The sequence below is a fragment of the Kickxella alabastrina genome, assembly GCF_025024165.1.
Source record: "Kickxella alabastrina strain RSA 675 chromosome Unknown BX661scaffold_75, whole genome shotgun sequence".
Taxonomy (NCBI): domain Eukaryota; kingdom Fungi; phylum Kickxellomycota; class Kickxellomycetes; order Kickxellales; family Kickxellaceae; genus Kickxella; species Kickxella alabastrina.
Window position 1 is genome coordinate 11,793 of NW_026251546.1, and position 6,361 is coordinate 18,153.

General features: G+C 49.7%; 1 non-coding gene across 1 annotated transcript; it reads left to right on the forward strand.

The window, feature by feature from the left end:
* Positions 1 to 2,506: 2,506 nt before the first annotated feature.
* On the forward strand, positions 2,507 to 2,588 carry BX661DRAFT_t159. The gene has a single exon. It is a non-coding gene; the product is annotated as a tRNA-Leu (tRNA).
* The last annotated feature ends 3,773 nt before the right edge of the window (positions 2,589 to 6,361 follow it).

Consider the following 6,361-nt stretch of genomic DNA (forward strand, 5'->3'; position numbering starts at 1 on the left):
ACCGCTGGTAACTAGTAGGCATATATGCAGTGCAAGCGAATGTCAGCATACGGCTGTTAGTTACGACTATGTCGATTTCACACAGCACCAGGATCCAGGGATAATGGCACCTTGGCAGAATGGCCCACCCGATCTCCAGAACGAGATCAATTCGAGCGGCGACAGCAGCAGAAGTAGCAACAACAGCGCTGTCACAAGCGGTAAGCATACTCAAATAAGCAATTGGCAGTCGATTGAAATTAAATTGTACACAATGTCTTTGTATATGCCACTTGCATTGGACATATTGGCCTTGTGTTTGCTTTTCGCTTGGCTTAGAAAGATCAAAGGGCCAGAACAATATGCCAAGGTCAAAATGCTGGCTTGGCCGCTCTTTCCCTTTCTCTTTCTCTCTTTTGCTGACCACACTAAACGCTATTTTGTATACATATAAAATCCACCCACCCGCCTACTCACTCAAAAAATACTATACGCTACTACATTCGAGCAAATTGTCAATTCGTTAGTCATTTGTCGGTCTCCTTATAAATACCTGCATAATATCCTCAAACTAATAAATTTGTATTTCACATACACACTGCGGCAACATGGTGCCCCGGCAAAATATTGGGATTGTGCGCCGATACGTAGGCAGCTGGAAGAGCTGGGCGCAGCTAGTGCGGGAGTCACGCCTCGTCAGCGCTTTGCCGGCTATTGTCATCGCATTGATAATAGCCAACCTGCCCGCGCCTCACGGCCTCTCCGATACAAGTATGCGGTTACTGGGCGTGTTTGCTGGGTAATATTAAACTGATGCAAGCTGGGAACTGAACCAATTTGTAAGCAGCATTTAATCAATATTTATATTTCTAAAAGTGTAATTTATTTTCTATTTATGCGTTTAATATTGGATAGGGTGGTCATGGGCTTGCTGACAGCTGACTACGACACTTCAGTCATCCTGGCCGTAGCGCTGCTCACGCTGACGCTGACCAAGAGCTTCATGTGCACTACACTGGACGGGAAGCACGTCGAGTGCGACAGGTGTAACACAGTGTATCGAGGAAAAACGGGGCGCTGGCACGAGTACAAGTGTGACCCAATTGGCGGCAGTTTTGAGGCTGCCATTTCGGGCTTTTCCAACAAGATTGTATGGCTCGTATTCTGTGCATTCCACATTGGAAAGGCCGTTGAGAAGACGGGGTTCGGGCGGCGTGTGTCTCTGGCGTTGGTTCAAGCCATGGGCAGATCAACCATTGGTATCGGCTATGCGGTTTGCCTGGCAGAGCTCGCGCTCGCGCCGTTTATCCCTTCAAATACGGCCCGCGGTGGCGGCATCGTCTATCCTATCGTCGAGTCGGTGATTGCGTCGCTCGGCGTGGATCCGCAGATGGGTGAGAATCCAATGGGCGGGTTTCTCTCTATCATTGCCTCGCACGCTAATCTACTGTCTTCGTCGTTGTTTATAACGGGTATGGCGGGAAACCCGATTGTTGCTAGCAAGGCCGCGAGTATATTCGATATCGAATTTGGCTTTACTGAGTGGCTTCTAGGCGCTAGTGTGCCCGTCCTGCTGCTAATACTCATCATGCCGCCGATTATGCATGCATTTATGCGCCCAACCGTCAACTTTGCTCGCCTAGAATGCGAGATACGCCGTCAGAACCGCAACTTGGGCCCGGTGTCTGAGGAAGAGTACAAACTGTGCTTGACGCTCCTCTGCTGTCTGGTTATGTGGGTCGGAACGCCGTACTTTGGTATCGACGCCACTGTAGTGGCATTTATAGCCATTGTCACGCTCATCCTCCTTAACGTTCTCAACTGGGACGATGTAGTCAGAAACCACAAGGCATGGGACACGTTCTTTTGGCTAGCAGCATTCATAGTGCTGGCCGAGCAGCTTTCGGAACTGGGAGTCACCGACTGGATCGGAAACACACTTTCGAGCTCGCTGCACAATGCGTCGCCGCTGAGAAGCACGCTGACTCTCGCTGTTGTGTACTTTTTCTCAATGTACTTTTTCTCGTCGATTTCCAGCCATGTCGTCGCCTTTGCCGGACCCTTTTTTGTTGCCGGCAAAGTACTTGGGTGCCCGCCACGTTTGCTGGCCATCCTCATTGCTATCTTCAGCTCGAGCGCGGGCGTTCTGACGCCATTTTCGACGGGCTCTGTGGCAATGTATGCCTCGCAAGGCTATATCACGCAGCCGAAATGGTTTCTCATCGGTATTATGTCGGCGGTGGCTATTCTATGTGTGTCGTTTTCGGTGGGCTTGCTGTGGTGGAAACTCCTTGGTTGGTATTAGCGCCCTTTTAATAAATTAATAAATGTCTTGTGAATTTTTACTTGATTTTTACAAACGAGAGCAGCTAGAAAGAAGAAAAAAGCACGAGTGATTTTAAAAGAAAACTGCTTTTTATACAAAGCAAAGCAGCAAGTTTTTTACCACCGCTAAACATCAGATATCAGAAGCAAATCCAGCAAGCTAGTTCAACTAAATTGCCTCAGTATGGGATCAGCGTAACAAAGTCATATGGCCGAGAGGTTAAGGCGGCGGACTTAAGATCCGCTCTCATGCGAGATCGTGGGTTCGAACCCCACTGTGACTAATTTTTTGCCCGCGACTCATATTTTTTTTGCCAGCTTGAGGGGTCTCAGCGTATGCAGAAGGCCCAACGCCGACGCCAGCAGCAGCACAGAGTTGGCCTGGTGCGCTGATGCGTATGCAATGGGCACAAAGTTGACGAGCGTGCTAATGCCCAGCGCAACCTGCAGCCATGCAATGCCGTACATGGTGTGCAGCACTACACGAGCACCACGCGGCAACGGTAGCCGGCGGCCCTTCCACCAAAGTGCAGAGAGCGTGAAGAACGTAGTCATAGCCAAGATGCGGTGCTCGAGCTGCACTGTAGCCGGGTTTTCAGTGAGGTTGCGCCACATGGCTGATGGGTCCCCACGAGCAAAGAACGAATTCCACAGCTCGTTGAGCGGCGGTGTCAGGCCCAAGCCCATGGTCGGAAACTCGTTGTAAATGAGCCCAGCATCAAGACCTGCGACCATAGCGCCCGACATGCAGGTCACACCGACGAGCAATGTAGCGGCGGCAATCTTGCGGCGGTACGAGACGATGGCCGGCTTGGTCAACAGCGCGCGCAAGGCTTCGGGGTTGGAAATCCTGCCCTTAGCCAGACGGTTGGCGCGGAAGACGTTCCAACCGTACATTGACAGGCCAGCGTACAGCAGATAGGCCAGCGAAAGATGGGACGTCAAACGGTACTGGCTGACACGAGGCACGGCATCGGGCCGCTCTCCCAGCTCCTTCTCGAGCCCTGAAGACACCATGTACCAGCCCATGACACCCTGGCCCAGGAGTAGCAGGCCTAGGCCGCCAATCTTGGCTACGCCCGCGCGTGTCACCATGCCCTTGGACACAAAGTACGCTGCGGGGAGTAGGTAGACGACACCAAAGAGGCGGCCAATGTTGCGGTGGAACCACTCCATAAAGTAGATCTTTTTAAAGTCGTCCAGCGTAATGCCGATGTGCACCTTGTGGTATTCGGGGAACTGCTTGTACTTTTCAAACTCGGACTCCCACTGCTCATCGCTGGTCGGCAGCTTAGCGCCCGAAATCGGTGCCCACTCGACAATCGACAGCCCAGACTCAGTCAGCCGCGTCAAGCCGCCCCAAACAATAATGCCAAAGACCATGGACGCGCAAAACAGCGTCCAGTAGCCAACAATGGGAGCGTCCACTGTCCGCCTTGGGGATCCCGAGCTCGCCCTTTCAACAGAAGCAGATAAAGACATGCTCCGCTTGGACGCACCAGTGGGGATGTGATTAACGAGTATGCTACTGCCCCGGTTGCGCATCGGAACGCCGACCGACGCGCGCAGAAAGTTGGCACGGCCAATCTGAGCTGGCAAGCGCGATATAGAAATGGCGGTTGTGCTCAGCTGGCGCGTGTTTATAGACGATAAATGAGAAAGAAGAAAGGTTGGGGTTGTTAATTTTCTGCCGGTGTTCCCGAAGAGTGTGCGCGATAACGACTGCTGAAGCAGCGCGCTCGCAGCCATGCTGACAGACATGATGGTGTAAGATTATAAAAAACTATATATTTTGCAAATATTGTATAAGGAAAATGTGTGAAAGATTCAGCTATGACATGGGTAAAAACAAAATGAGAGAAATACAATGTTGTTGGCGCTGGTAGTAGTGGGCTGGCGGCGCTTGAAGATATTAGCCTGTTAGGGGCGGCTTGTGCTTTGCTGATGGTAAGTGGAAAAGATAGAACAATATACGAGAGAAAATTTTCTTCCACATATCTAGATCAAGGCAGCAGAAAATTTTCAAAATCTGATTACACTCGGTTCGATTGCAGGGATTTAGGGATTTATGGATTTAGTCGACTACAACCAGCTCAACGTCAAAAACCAGAGTTGCGTTGGGGGGAATGCCGCCGGCCGCATTGCCGCGCTGGCCGTATGCCCACTCGGGCTGGATGGTCAGGCGAGCCTTTTCGCCCTGGACCATAGTCATCAGAGCTTCGTCCCAGCCGCGGATGACCTGGCCAGTTCCAACCTTGAGTGTCAATGGCGACGCGGGCTTGCGGCCCTTTCCGACAGTGTTCGTGTCAAACTGGGTCCCGTTCTCCAGCATGCCAGTATAGAACACGTTCACACGGTCACCCTTGGCCGGAAGTCTGGTACCTGTACCCTTCTTGGTCACCTTCTTGGTGTACTTTGGGGTGCTATCCTCTTGTACATGCTCGCCCTCCGGCTTCTCGCTCCCGGTAGTCTCAGCCTTTACGCTCTTGATCTCGGTAGCAGAAACCTCGTCACTGGAGCGGAACTGCTTGGTATCGAATAGTGTGCGATATGCGGCCAGCAGCGCCGGGCGCTTTGCGGTTTTGGCAATGTTGGCCAGCTTGCCGTTGAGCTTATGTGCCAAAAGGAAGTCATTGTTTCCGCTCTCCTGCAGGAAGGATACAATATCCTTCTTGCTGACACCCTCGCCGCTGAGATCTTCGCTAGTCCACTTGGGTACAATTTCGAGGGCAGATTCAATGGCAGCCTCGGGCACAATCTCAGATACAACTTGGGGCACAACTTCGTTCGACATTTTCTGTAGTAAAATAAGGTATAATATAAAAAGTTTGTAGATAAAAGGAACGAGTTTGGTTGAAAATAAGGGAGGCGGGATTTATTGTAAAGTGAGTGACAGGTCATACGAAAATTTGCACTCGCAAATTTGCGCTCGCTTGATTAAAAAATTGGCAATAATTAATTGCTGCCGGGTCCATTAATACCAAATGCTTTTGATTCTCACGAGTGGCTGAGTTTGCTTTGTTGTGAATTTTCAAATGACAATATGGCGGAAGAAAAAACACAGAAACTGAACCTTGTGACGGATATTGTTCCTTATTCTTTGGGCACTCCGCAACAAATCATTAATATTTTCTTTTGGCACTCACCTTGCAATAAAAATGATTTATTGTCGTCGAAAGTGCACACAAAAGAGCTCATGACTTGCCAATACAATATTTAATTATTAATGGCATCGATGTGACCAACATTTAGGATTTTCATGTTGCCGAAGCAGAAAAAATAGGTTGGATTTCCATGTCTTTCATCCTTATTTTTCCTATTCAGTTTTTTTTGGGTTTTGCAAAGACTTTTTCAACACAAAATTTGTCATCTTTCGCTTGTTTACTTTGCATCGATATTTTTTAGTCTGGGTTAAAGTTTCTTAATAATGCATTATCAACATCACCAAATTGATTCCAACAGTCGCAGGAGTTTGTCACAGGCCCATGCGAGCGATCATAGCCTTGAATACCGGCGCTGGCACCGCGTATTCAAGCTGCACACCCTGGATCACTGGCGCGTTGGAGGCGCGCGCCTGTTCAGCACTGGGTACCTTGTCGCAATCCGCGCGGCATTTTTTGTATACACGCTGTTTGGGTGGATATTCTCAATCATATTTGCAACCAAAAACCACGAGATGCAATACTACTTTATACGCTTCACATATCTTTGCTACACGGGGCTTTTATTCTATCTCGGGGCATCCCTATATCATACCTACCAGCTCTGGCGGCGCGGCGCACCCTCATCGTTTTCAAACATGCCCAGGACCCTTCAGCTCATGCATTGGCTATTGTTTGCATCGGCACTCTTGTATGCAACAGTGGTCTCGGTGATGTTTTGGTCGCTGATATACAAATCCGCAGACTACCCGACTAATGTCAACAGATGGATAAACATCTCGGTGCATGGCACAAATTTTTTCATTATGTGGACAGACATGGTGCTTGGATCCATGATGCTGTCGCCCCACTGGTCACACACTCTGTTTTTTACGGTTGTGGTTGTGCTGTACTTG